Consider the following 14,764-nt stretch of genomic DNA (forward strand, 5'->3'; position numbering starts at 1 on the left):
AACATTCCACTCTCGACAAGTCCAAGTCATACAATGTAAAACAAGAAAAATACAGCTCTAAGTTCAAACATTTTTATAAATATTGTTTGAGCACCTACACTGTTAAAAATTAGTGATGGGATCGTAAACCAGCTTCCTGTCTCCTAAGAATTCACATCCTATAGAAAAATGTCTTTGTACTTATTCAAGAAACATATATTGAGCCCATAGATACTAAATTAGCATGGGTATACTGAGAGTGTGGGATTCAGGAGTAAATAAGATAGCCACAGTCCCTGTCTTCAACAAGACTACGGAGAAAGTTTCAAGTATTGCTACAAGCAGACAGTTGCAATGTGGAGTAGTCAAGGTTAATGATAATGGAGTGACTAGAGGAGAGGAACCTAAATCAGACTTTGGAGAAGCAGGCAAGGCAGGCTTTCCAAAAGAACTTCCCCTAAGAAAAATTGATCTTGAAAAAAACCTAAATGAGAAGTAGGAACAAGAAACCTCCTGGTAGAGGACCAAGCAGTAACAATTAGTACAAGTACAAGATGCACTTGAGAACAGAGAATGCAGCAGATCTGGCTAGAAAGAGGTAATAAGAAGTGAGTCTGGGAAAAAAAAAATGGCAAGGACCAGGTGTGGGCCAGGGTGAGGAATTTAATTCCACACCAAGAGAAATGAAGGACCATTAACAGTCTTCAGCAAGGGCATATCTTATTCAGATTTGCAACCTAAATTGTTTTGATTGGTGGGGTAAGCCTGGTTGGGAGTTCATGCTCACTGTGCCACTGCTTTTTACCATTGTCCAAATGGAAGCTTGAGGCTAGCAGATGCAAAGGGAACATTCAAAAGTGTTCCTTAATTGAAAAATAAGATACACAATAGTTTATAAACTGAATTTCTGGGAAAGTCAGGGTCTCCCACCCACAAATAGAGAATTTTATCTAATCTTTAAAATTGCACCAGTATTGCTCAGAGGCACAATCTCCTTTTTGTGCAATGAGGTGTTCCTTCTCCAGTGTATAGATGGCCCAGCCCTCTCTGCCTCTGCCTCCTAATATCCACATCTTTTTATACCACTGATCTGTAACTGTCTCTTGGGGGTCCAGAAAGTCTCCTAAACATCAGGCAAGAACCACCAGTCAACTAAGCAAGGAAGTTCCTTAGGATAACATTTATTCCCCTGGGTCTGTTCCCTGCATACTCCCTCCCTCCTTGAATATCTATCAAACACCTCTAACCTTATGGAATTTGCACAGAAATCTTAATCTCCTCTGTCAAAACCTACTTCCTCTCCCCTACTTCCTATTGGAATTATGGGCACAACATTCATCCAGTTACTTAAGCCAATCGTGTGGGAATTGTCATCAATTCCTGTCTTGTCCTCCCCACATTCACAGTTCACTCCTCCATTAGGGCTTTTATACCAGCTGTTCCATTGCCTGCCTTTCTATTCCCACCAACCTTTACAAGCAGCTGTGTGGGACTCAGCAGATGTTACACAGTATCTATAATTGCTAAATAATTTTGTTTTAACCTTCTCTATGGCAACATAGTATTGTCTTTCATTTGTTTATTTATGATTGTTCATTTGATTATTTCTTGTGTTTCTTCTTCATCATATTGTTAAATCTTGTCTTAGATTTTTACTATTATAACTATATTGCCTAGAGTGATGCCTAGAAAGTAAAAGTTACTCATTAACTACTCATTGAACCAAGACTTTACCAGGTAGTCCCTTCTCAAGTAGTGGAAAGGGTGATAAAGGAGATGTATATTCCAGAACTTTTGCTACATGTTCTTAGAAACATTCAAGTGATGTGTTTTACTGTCCTCACCTGAAAAATGAAAGGTGCCTGTGGGATCAGAGGACTGGGTAGTGGATGGCTCCCACCCCATACACATTACAGAGGTACCTGAAATATTTGGAATTAGCAGGCATTAGTTGCTAGTACACATTTGGCTGGGCTGAGTCCCTGTTTTGCTTACATAGAAACATGTGTGCAACTACTTGACTATTTTATTTTATGTAATCTTCACTTTAAAAATAGTAATTTTAGATAAGTATAATATTTATGTTAAGAAATATAAACCTCAAGATTTTAATATAATTCAGATAATGAAATTAGGAATGCTACAGGTGAAATATCTGCAACTTTGATTGGTTGATTATTGATTATGGGTTAATTTTGTACTCAATATAAAAAAAAAAAAAAAAAAAAAAAACACCAAAATGCTGAGGTTGTATCATCAAGAGTAACACAATTTCAAGGAATAATTAAGATGTTGTGATTTTTATTAGCTTTTTGGAGACAATAATCTCTTTCTGAACAAGAATTTTTATTTGTTTGATTTCCTAACATATCATATAAGTCACCTATTTGTACAATTCAATGTTGTTACATTTGCATATTTATACCTATTTTCAGGGATGCATAATTAGTAATGTGAGGTAGTCACTTGGAATGCAGTTAATGCCTCTTCCATTAGAATAAAAGGCCTTTTTTGTTTGTTTTGGGATTATATCTGTCATCTTTATATTCACTGAACCTTAATAGAAATTCAATATGTATTTATTTATTTCAGTCAAACTGGAATTGGGACAACCCTGTACAGAGAACCTTGCAGACAAAGCCAATATACTTACCGTGTTCCAACTGAATGTGTGTAAAGATTTGAGAGTCTAGGGAACACAATTCAGAAAGCGTTATCATTTAACTTGCTCTGCAGCTTGGGCAATTCATGCATAACCTTTCCAAACATTAGTTTTCTTATCTATAAAATGGTGATAATAGTTCCCAGGTTGGTATGAGGATCAAATGATAGTTTAATGAACTTTGCAAACTCTGAAGCACTGTGTTAATGGAGGGTGATGTTGCAGTTATGCAAAGGGAAGAAGACATGTCAGTCTTGAAATGCCCCCTGTAGGAGTCATTGAAGGTTTTATCTTCCAGGAGGAAGTTTACAAACACATGACAATCTGATCACTATCTCTTCCTCTTCCCTTTTGCCATTTGGATCTGGTAGGTGACTTTAAGAAACATTTCTTTATTTTAATGTGGCATGAACAGTAATTATTACAGAAAAATGAGAACTAACAGTATCTCAGAAAGTGGAAAGCATATACTTAAAAACAGTCCTCTAGCAAGTTTTTTTTTTTTTAATGCATTGATAGTACTGTTCTTACTCTGCCAATTTGCCTTATAGAACACTGTAAAATTAATTGACTGTAGAGCAGTGCTTCAAGCTGCTGACCTAGAAAGACTCTGTGTTGTGATTATATAATTTGAGCTACATAATTCGTCTTGTGATTAAAGCATCTGAGCCTGACTCGTGAGCAACCTCTGATGAAGTCAGGTCAACAGAGCAGAGCTGGCTGGAATTCGTGGGCTTGCAGCTTTTGGGTGTAACTCTTTGTTTTATTTCATGAACTCATCAGCTGCTACAAAAGAAATAATTAAAATACAAAACGTCTTTACCCACAACTTTGTTCAATCTATATGAGCAAACTTATTTTGTTTTCATACATGACCTTAATCACCTTATTAATTAGATAAACAATAAGTGATATAATCACTATGAAGTTAAATTTTTTGAATAAAAATGCGATAAATTATGTAATAGAAAACAATTTACTATTATATAAAAATTTACTATTATAGGAAAATTTTCCTATAAAATGTCTTATTTTACATTGAAATGTAGTTGGTTATGCAGACTTTCTAAAGATTTTCTAAAACATGGGTTTTACAGTTATTTAGACCAAGATTTTACTTCAGGCTCTACTACTTTTCATTCACTTATTAGTGATGATTTTGGACAATATCGTCAACTTATTAATCCTGTTTTTGCATTTGCAAACTAGGGACAAAAATACATAATTTATAAAGGAGTTGTAAAAAAGACAGATATGAGGGTTAGGGAGAGTTAATTCTCTAGCACATAATAAATATTCAACAAATGCTAGTCATTATGATAATAAGATTATAATTTTGTAAACAAGAACTTGGAAACAATTGACAATAGTGTTAGAATGTCTAGATGCTGGTAAGTGACTAAAATGTTTCACTGATAACTGCAGAGCCCTGCAAACATTATATTTGTCATCTTGGTTGCTTGGTGATTCTTAAGTTGGGCACTTCCTATATAGCACACTATTTGTCTAACATATGTATATTTCTTCAAAGTCTTTATAAAGTCCTGAGAGGTCCCAACATGTGGTAGGTGGTTTCTAATGAAGGATTCTGTAAGAGTGCTTGACATTCCTTAAAACACTGGTTTTTAAATGGGTTTTTGGCTAAACTCCAGGTCATATTCTGAAATTGCATCAAGGGAAGGGTGTCTATTATACTTGTCAAATTCTCAGCTGACTCCTTAAGTAAAAGAAAACAATTAAAACTCACTGAAAAATAAATTAGTTAAAAACGACTTTTACTTAGGTAACTTAGAAATTGAATTGGTTGCAATTTGTAAAACAAAATCATCTTTCACCTGGCATTATTAAAGTCTCTCAGATCAATTCTCTTCAAAATTCACTGTGCTCAGAATCACCCGGGAATATCATTAAAATGCATTTTCTGACTGAAGAGACTTGGAGTTGAGGGGGAAAGCTTTTCTCTATTTCCAACAAATCTTGAAGTAATGGTCACCATGGGCTGAGTGGCATCGAGGCTTCATCACTGTAGTTAGATGTAATGTCTAAATTCTGGTAATTCTGTCTCATTCTCACTAATCTTTGTCATCTGTTGCTTAGGTATCCTGTTGGACCTCACCATATGGTGATGATTCTCAGACTGGCTCTTTATAATGTTTTTGGCAGCTCACCCTTGTAACATGTACAGCTGTTGCCATGAACTTTGTATTCACTGCTTCATGTGCAGTCTTTTTTTGACTTACAAATGTTTGTGTACTCAATGCCTCATGGAAGTCCTTCCCTTCCATCACATGTATGTTGGGGGGCTTCTCTAAAATCACTGTGGTCTCTTTTGATTGCCATTCACTCAAATATAGGTCCCAGATTACCCACTGAATTTAAGAATATTGTTCTTGACCATGTCACCCCAAAGATAATGGGCCCCTAAAGGCATGATCTGTCTCTCCTGGTCTTCCTGGGTACCTTATAAAATAGTTATAAAAAATGAACTACCCTGTTGCCACTTAAGTTTCTCTAGACTCACTGTTAGTATTCTCAGACCTAACATCTTTCTGGTCAACCTTATACTTGGTCTGCCTCAGACTAGTAATTTCATATGTGACATCTTTCTGGCTTACATGCTGATCCTCAGAGCTCCATCACAAATCACTGGTTACCAATTTATCTTGATCCTCACCTTTTGGCAGAAAAAATTATTACTTTCTACAGTTAATATTACCTCTCTGGTAACATCTGACATTTCTTATTTCTATGTACTGACAAGTATGGCACTCATGAAAGAAAGTAAAAAGACACAACTAAATGGGAAGATATCCTGTTTTCATGGATCGGAAGAGTAAACATTCTTAAAATCTTCATTCTAAATATTTATATTTAACCATTTTAAAATATCATTTTTATTACATTTATAGAATTAATGTAATCCCCACCCAAAGTCCAATGGTGTGCTTCACAAAAATAGGAAAAAAAAAACTTAAAACTCATTTGAAGCCACAGCAGATCCTGAAGACCAACAGCAATGTTGAGCAAAAATAAGTAAAGCTGGTGGCACCACACATCCTGATTTCAAAATCTACAAAACTATAGCAATAAAAAAAGTGGCACTAACATTTTTCAAAAGGCACATAGACCAATGGAACAGAATAAAGAGCCCAGAAATAAATCAACACATATGTGGTCAGGTAATCTCTGATAAGGTCACCAAGAATATATAATGAGGAAAAGATACTTTCCTCAACAAATGGTGTTGGGAAAACTGGATATTAACATGAAAAAGAATGAAATTAGACTCTTATCTTGCATCACATAAAGAATTAGCTCAAAATGGATTAAAGACTTAAACATGAAGCCTGGAACTCTAAGACTCCTAGGGGGAAAAAAATGCCTTGTCTTTGGTCTTGGCAATGATTTTTTTTTTTTTTTTTCGGATATGACCTCAAAGGCAGAGGGAAGAAAGGCAATTATTATTGGCAATTATTATTATTGCAGGTAGAAGAAATTTAAATTTTTCTTCACAGCAAAGAAAACAAGTAACAAAATAAAATACAGCCTATGGAATATGAGAAAATATTTTCAAACTACAAATACAGTAAGTTGTTAATATTCAAAATATATAGGAAACTCATATAACTCAATGGCAACAATACCCTGATTTAAAGAGGGCAAAGTACCTGAATAGAGATTGTTCTAAAGAAGGCAGACACATCCCCTTTGGGGCATGTAAAAAGGTGCTCAGCATCACTAATCATAAGGACAATCCAAATCAAAACCATAATAAGTTATCACCTCACACCCATTAGGAAAGCTATTATCAAAAAGACATTAGGTAAACTTTGGTGGGGTGAAGAGAAAGAACCCTTGTGTGCTATTTGCACAGGCCTTGTAAAAAAAAAAATGAAAGTAGAATTATCATTTTACCCAGCAAGTTCGCTTCTGGGTATCTATCTTGAGGAGATAGAATCAGTATCTTAAAGAGATACCTGGATGCCATATTTTTGTACCATTCTTTGAAAAAAACCAAGATGTAGAAACAACCAAAGTGTACATCTACAGATGAATGGATAAGAAAATGTATACACACATACACACATACAAATGGAATAATATTTAACCACAAAAAGAAGAAGAATCTATCATTTGCAATGTGGATAAAATTGAAAGACATTATACTATGTAAAATAAACAACACTCAAAAAGAAAAATATTTATATGATCTCACTTTTATGTGGAATCTAGAAAACTTACATTCATATAGACAGAGGATAGATTGGTAGTTACCAAGTATTGAGGTTGGGAGAAATATGGAAATGTTGGTTAAAGAGTATAATCTTTCAGATATGAGGTGAAAAAGTTCTGTGCATCTAATGTACAACATGGTGATCATATTTAAGAGTATCATTTGTATGCTAAAAATTTTATAAGAGAGTGGTCTAAAGAGTCCCCACCATACATACCTACAGACAAATGCAATTTTAACTTCATGAAGTGCTATGTGTTAATTAACTTGATTGTGGTAATAATTTCACACTCTATAAGTATATTATGCTATTGCACTGTATATCTTAAATATATACAACTCTTATTTATACCTCAGTAAAGATGAAAAGAGAAAAAAGAAATGTGTCCCTATTAATTGGTGTTAAAATGGAAGAACTGGTATAAATACGTTAAACAACCTGGGAAAGGAAGAAAATCATGGGAGTGAGACAAGTTAAAGATGCAAATTGATAGATGACAATCAAATTTTAGAATAATTTATAAGTAAATAAAAAAGAGAGAGAAAGAGAGAAGAAATGAAAAACACTTCCTAAGGAAATCAAAGGAGGAAGGGAATGGCCTAGGACAAGTTCATAAGCCTGAAACCCACTGAGAGAAAAGTGAAGAGGAAGATGTTGACTCAGTCAAAGGCAAAGGCCCTTATGTTATGGAAATCCCACAGAGTCCTTGGTAACAGGAAAACCAGCCTCTGTTACTGAAGAATATAAAGCTTTCTTTTTTTGATTAATCTTCTATTAAAGGAAAGATAGATCTAAATAGTGCACTGGAGTCAAGTCATTTTTCATTGTTTTGCCTTGGAGTCAAATTCTAAGAAAATAAATTTCCTATGATGTTTACATCTTTCTTTGTCTTTATTTATTATTTTGACTGGAACAAAACTCCATGATTTCTGAAACACTTAATGCTTTTGTTCTATACCATACTGCTGCATAAGCCAAATATTGTAGAAAGTAGATAAATTAACTTGAGTGTTATGTTTTATTTATCTTTAAAGAATGGAGTTGACTGGAGATGTGTGTAGAATTATGCACTAAATATGCTTTCCATACTTAGCACTTCAGCATGCTCTAGACATGTTTTGAAGATCAAGATGTTTTATTGCCTTAATAGTGCCATTTTATATCATGTGAGATTATGAGTTCTTTGGGGGACAGGACCACATAGACTATGTTTCGCTCCATAGCACAAGCCTGACGTGTAGGAGGTATTTGATAAATAACATTTAACTAAAAATCTAAAGTGCACTAAAAGTGTATATATAGACAAGTAAAGTAAGAATAATTTTCTTCTAGATCAGAACCAAGGATTGATCATTGTAAGTTTCTATATTTTCCAGTCCATTCTGGGTCAAAGTACATTACTACTCACTTTAATTGTCCATATTGATATTTGGACAACAGCACAATAAAGCTTCACTCAGCTCATCAGAATGCCTTTCATTGGGTGGAAGGCATTAGCTTTACTCCTTACCCAGTGGCTTTCTAATATATAACAGTCTATTACACACTAGCAAATATAACACACATGTGAGATAGACTCAAATTTTAACCATCAAACGGATTTGTGAGCTGGTTACTAAAAACCAACTGTAATCTCAGCAACTGGGGTGGCTGAGGCAGGAGAATTGCAAATTCAAGGCCAGTCTCGGCAACTTAGTAAGGCCCTCATCATCTTAAGGAGACCTTGTATCAAAATAAAAAAATAAAAGGGACTGGGAATGTGGCTCAGTTGTTAAACACCCTGGGTTCAAGTCCTAATACAAATAAATAAATAAATAAATGTTAGCCTATCCCATCTAAAATCTAAAAACATCCCATTAAATCCCCTGTTACTTAACAAGAAAAATAGAGGTTAGTGAGAATGGATGTTGAGAACCAAGCTAGATAAATGTATTTCAGCCCCACTTTCCTTGGCTTGTTTTGTTTCTTGTTTGTTTTGTTCTATTTTCTCATTCTCTACTTGCTCCACTGCCCATGTGCATCACCTGAACACCTGGTACACTCAGGGCTTTTCAGCCAATTGCATGCTCTGTGGTGTTTGGGAAATCCTGGTTATCTCTTTCAAAGGATGAAAGCATAGTACAATAAATACCTGTATAGTCTTTACCTAGATTAAAGAAAAAAAATACTAGGAGGATGCAAGTGCAAATAAATCCTATGTGCCCTGGTGCATTAGAAGTGACCACGTGAGAATAAAAGTCAGAGACAACGAAATAAAACTAAGATTGAACTACCCTCAGTTTTTCAGAAACTCAGGAGATTCTTGCCTCCTTTTCTCCTTATTTGAAAGAAAAGCCTCTGTGTTCTCAGTCGAGCTAACCTAGGTGGCATTGAGCCTCTTCACACTCTCTTCCTCTGGCTGTTCCATTTCCTTTGTCCCACCTCCCTTCCACTCCCAACCTGGTAATTAAGCTGAAACTACTTGTATTATATTCTGGGAGTAGATAGAGATGGTAAGCATTGTATGTAATTGATCTAGAAACATGCTGATATAAATATTTGGCTTCTAAATAGCAGGCAAGAAAAATAGATATCCAGGAGTGTTGACAATGCTATTATTCATCTTAACCTTTAATCATTTACCAATTCACCTTATTATCTATTTCAGTAGGATAATTAAAATATTTTGACCTGAGTAATATACTGTGTTCCTTTGATAGACATTAGAATAAGTATATAATTAACCCACTTATTCTGAGTCCAACTCCAAAAAATAATTAACAGTGAAAAACAGGGCTAAGCTAACTTCTCAGATTATGAATGTGGTCTCACTAGCAGTATAAGAAAATCCATTTGTGAACACACTCCTTGTGTGTTCTGAAATTAAGTTCAAAGACTTTTTAAATCTGTTTTTCCACAATTGTAAACTTTAGTAGAATTTCAGGCAGATGGAAGTGAGTTTCCAGAAGCCCAGTGACCTCCTTTATTAGAACTGGGAGATGCAGCTTTGCCTGCTCAGATAGTTCTCACTGTTACAGGGTCAGTATATAAATAGTAAATAAAAGTTTTGATGGACATTTTCTCTCTGCCTGAACTCAGGCTCTAACAAGAACATTCTAGTTATATCTCATACAATTCTGCTTTTTTATTTGGCTTTGAAATAAAGAACAGTGGACACTGACAATTCAAGGGTTTACTTATGCAGATCTGCTCACCAGTGTGTTAAGAAACACTGAACTTCTTGTAGTTTTCCATTTGAGATGGTATTATAATTTAAATCCCTTATTAACTCAGTTCAGATTCCATGCCATCAGGAGCACAGCTGGCCTCTGACTGTTGAGCTGGGTGCTACTGAAGAGTCACTCCCTTTTCTTCCTCTCACATGTGAGGCCCCAGGAAGACAACAGGCAGGAGATTGGTTCTCTGTCCCTCATACAGCAAGCCAACCTTACTGAACAGTCGTCTTAGTACCTAATCATCTTAGGTGGGCTTAAAGAGCCAGGAAAGAATAAAATGAACAGATCACCTGTAATAGCACTGAAACAGTCGGAAACTGTTAAGTCAGATATCTAAAAAAAGCATACACATCAGGGATTTTATATCAGTTATCTATCCTGATATAACTAATAATCCCCAAATATGGTGGCTTATAATATAGATCAATATTCATTATCTGCATCATTTCTGTAGGATGGGATGTTCTGGGGTCTCTTATATTTAGCTGCCAAGAAGTTGTGGGCTGTTTGTGAGAGATCTCAGTTGTTCTCAGTATAGATCTCTCTACAAAGGAGAGATGTGATTATCCCCAAGGCAGGGCAGCTAGTGAGCAATACAAGAGAAAGGGCATGTCTTTAGCGGCCTATCCTGGGAAGCCACTTTCCACCACTGCTGCTATACTTTGTTGGTTATATATTCCACTGTTCAGTGTGGGAGGGAGTAAACAAGGACACAAGTTCCAAGAGCCAAAGGTCACTCACTAGTGTCATTGTGCAATCTGGTTAGCACAAGTACTACTACTTGCCCCTCTGGTCATTTCTTTATAATATTAGCATATGCTTATATTAGAACAAGTTTTTGTTTTTATGCTGATTTTAAACAAAAATAACAACATGGTAAAACTAATTTTCTTCCTTATGTTTCTTCCTCTTGGTCCCTTCTGTTACCTGAAGAAAAGGATGTGGCCATGAACCAAGTTGAAATTTTACAAAGATAAATTCTCTTCCAGGATGCTAAGGCTCTTGTTAGCCTCTCTAGTTATTCTAGCTACGCTCCTCTGGGAAGTGAAGGATAGTTCATCAAGGAAATTAGCTCCCATCTCCAGAAAGGCATTCATTCATCTCTCAGGTTCTCTCCATTTCAAAACAGTGGTTCCCAACTCTGGCTGTATGTTAGAATCACCAGAGATAGAACCCAGGCTTTTTAAAAATGCTCCCAGAGTTAAAACTCACTTAGAAACCACTTAGTTAACACTTGCTAGGCACTGTTCTTAGTGATTTACAAGTATTAACTCATTTAAACCTTATAACAAAACTATGAAGTAGATATCATTTTCCTTTTGCTTATAGATGAGGAAATTAAGGCACAGAAAGGTTATTCTGCCAATGTCAGATAGCAGTTGAATAGAAGCCCAAGATTCCAGGTAGTTTTAATATATTCTATGATTGAGTATTACTACTCTGTTAATTAATTTTTGAAATATGCAGGCTGTATTACCAAGAAAAATGAATATAGACAATACATAAAAATGTTGCATATATCCTCTCAAGAAACTGTATACACAAATGCCCTGAAACCCATTTGTAGATTCTTCCAAGGATCCATGAACCTCAGTGTCAGAAACTTTGCTTGCTAAAACAGTACCATTCCCTCATAACCAGCAGAGTCAGAGTTACCTGGGAAGTTGGTAGAAATGCAAATTCTCAGATCCCATCTCACACTTACTAAATCTGAAACTCTGAAAGTGAGGTCCAGCAATCTCTTTTAACAAAACTTCAAAGTGAATCTAATATGCACTTGACTTTGATAAACAATTCTTAATGTTTGGATATGGGGTGTCACCCAAAGCTCACTTATTAATGTAAGAACGTTCAAAAGTGAAATGATTGGATTGTAACAGCTATAACCTAATCAGTCCATCCTCATTTGAATGACTGAGTGGTGACTGTGGGCAGGCCGGGCACAACTGGAGGAGATGGGTCACTGGCTGTGTGCCCTAGAAGGGTCCATCTTCCCTATGGCCTCTTCCTCTCTCTCTTTCTCTCTCTCTGCTTTCTGATCCCACCATAAATTGGAATAGCTTTCCTCTGCTAGGCTCTTCCCCCATGATGTGCTGCCCACCTTGGGCCCAGGACAATGGAGTCAGCCTCCTTTGGCCATCTATGGATAGAGACTCTGAAAGAGCCTCAGATAAACTTTTTCTCCCATAAGTTGTTATTGTTGGGTATTTTGGTCACAGCAACAAGAAAGCTAATGAAAATAGCTGTTTGGGGAGGCTTCTGTGTAAAAGCAAGTGATTTAACTGGTGAATGAGCCTAGCTTCATGGTGCTTTGCAGACATCTCATTGTTTTTAGCTCACAGTTATGCAAGTAGAAATTCTCTTGTGCTAAAACTTGATTTCTTTCATAAAAATTATCATTAAAAGATAATCAATCACAGATATTTGTTCAACTTTTCATTAATACAAACACCTGTATTACCTGTTCTGTATCAGGCATCATGAAAGCAAGTCTCAGAGGAACATACAAAACTAACAAAATAAGCATGACCCTGCCTTGAGGACCTTTTTACTTTATAATAAGCAAATAATTATACAGTTAAATGCACAATTATAAAATTTAATCAGGATATGAATGAAAGTTGTCTTAGACATCTCAAACTTACATGTTAAAAATACACCTCTATAATTAAAACCTCTTATTCCTTTCCTGGATTTTCCAGTTGCAGAAAAATATGTTGCCATTTGTGTAGTGTCAGAAATCATTTTTGATTCATTTATTTATCTTGTTCTATGCCCATCTGCAAACACACAATATGTACAAATCCATAAATCATAACTATTCTACCTTTAAAATGTGTCTGACTCTTATTTTTCTCTCCATCTTTACTGTCTCTGGCTACATACACACTTCACTTTGATATCTCTAATAGCCCACTAAGTAGTTTGCACACTTCTGCTCTTGCTCTGCTATACATCAATAACTCATAGTATGCAAAATGACATCAAGACGCTCTCTACAAGATAAAAGCTTCCAAAGGCTTCCTCTTTTAAAATCAGATTTTTTTTTTTTTTTAACACGGTTTACATTACATCTTGAAGTCTGGGCCTCACCCATTCCTAGAACTTCATCTCACTAATTGCCCTCTCATTGTCTAGTCATACTGCCCTCATCATGTTCCTCCAGCACTCCAACTGTTTGTAAACACCAGAGCATTCATGTTTGATCTTTCTTCCACCTATGAAATTCTTTCCTGCCTCTGTGTAGCAAGCTCCTTCAGAATCCTTCAGGACTTAGTTCACATCATGTTCTATAGTGACCCTACCCTGACCATCCCACTCCTCATATTTTCATGCATCTCTACCCCTTTCCCTCCACTCTTATTATATCTGAATCATATTATTTAGTCCTAGTGATTTGTTCGATTATTTACTAATTCTTTTTTTTCCCAGAATACTATAAATGTTTTGATTACAAGCCAAAATGAAAAGTATGTTTTTATAGTCATTCAGTTCATACACAGAGATACAAATTAAATCAAAGCAAAAATTTTATGAAATATGGATGAAGAAACATCTTGACTAGGATGGGGTGATAAATTCTGAAGATTTATTGCTTTTTGTGTGTGTTGGGAGGGGGCATGCGCATGCGCATGCATGTGCGTATGTTGTTAAATATATACAAATTATAGGAATATATTTAAATTATAGTCATAATGCTCTAAATTGATGTCATGACCCACTGATGGGTCAAAGCCATAATTTTAAAAGCATTGCTTTTAAAATAATAAGCTTCACGAAATCAGAACCCTTTCAATACCATTTGCAGTTGAGTACTTACTCCTATTAAGAAAATAATTACTGAATAATTCAAAAATATACTATGTAGTACAATCTTAACTCCAACAAAATATATAATCATACATATTTCCATACTCATAAATTTGCAAAAATGATAGACCATATATATAATTTTCTCAATAATATTTGACAAATTGATACAACTTAGGGACTCTTATGTATTTGCACCTTTAAATATATATATATATATATATATATATATATATATATAAAATGAAAATTCATATTTAAAAATAATTTTCTCTTAAGACTAATTAAGATATTCTTGGCTAATTATTCCTTAGGCAAGGTATTTGAAGGGAACATTTAAATATGAAAATCTGTAATAGGTCATAATTTCCAAAAGGAAAATGTAATAAGAGTATAATCAAGAAAATAAAGTTGGCACTGGCTGTAAGAAAGACACTAGAAGTAACCACAGTTTTTATATTCTTACCAAAAGCTTGGTCCTTGTCCCCAAAGCCAGTTCATGCAATTTAATAATGAGGACATGGTTTTGAGAAAAAGGAAAAAGAAGGTTTATTGCTTTACTAGGAAAGGAGAAACAACACAGGGGTTCCAATTCCAGAGGCTGTGGTTCTGCCATCAGGGAAAACAGAGCTTTTAAAGAAGATCTTCAAGTGTTGCTTTCCAGGTTTGCTCTGGTAGGGGGTCCCAGGGCACCTTGATGGTGTGTTAGATATTCACTTCTTAGATCCTCTGATAAATGTCCCTTCCTGTGGTGGGTGTGTTCAAGAATAACACTGTCTCCCTTATCCTGTTAGGGAGGGGGAGAAAGGAGAAAAGAGAAAAAAAAAGTATCCTTTTAAAATAAATCTCAGGCTGGGGTTGTG

At 35.3% G+C, this 14,764-nt stretch overlaps 1 protein-coding gene across 2 annotated transcripts in view; it reads left to right on the top strand.

Annotated features, from left to right (window-relative positions):
• Window positions 1-14,764, top strand: part of Unc13c (unc-13 homolog C) — a 539,205-nt gene that overhangs the window by 351,636 nt on the left and 172,805 nt on the right. The gene's annotated exons all lie outside the window — the stretch shown is intronic.

The sequence above is a fragment of the Callospermophilus lateralis genome, chromosome 3 (assembly GCF_048772815.1).
Source record: "Callospermophilus lateralis isolate mCalLat2 chromosome 3, mCalLat2.hap1, whole genome shotgun sequence".
Classification (NCBI taxonomy): Eukaryota; Metazoa; Chordata; class Mammalia; order Rodentia; family Sciuridae; genus Callospermophilus; species Callospermophilus lateralis.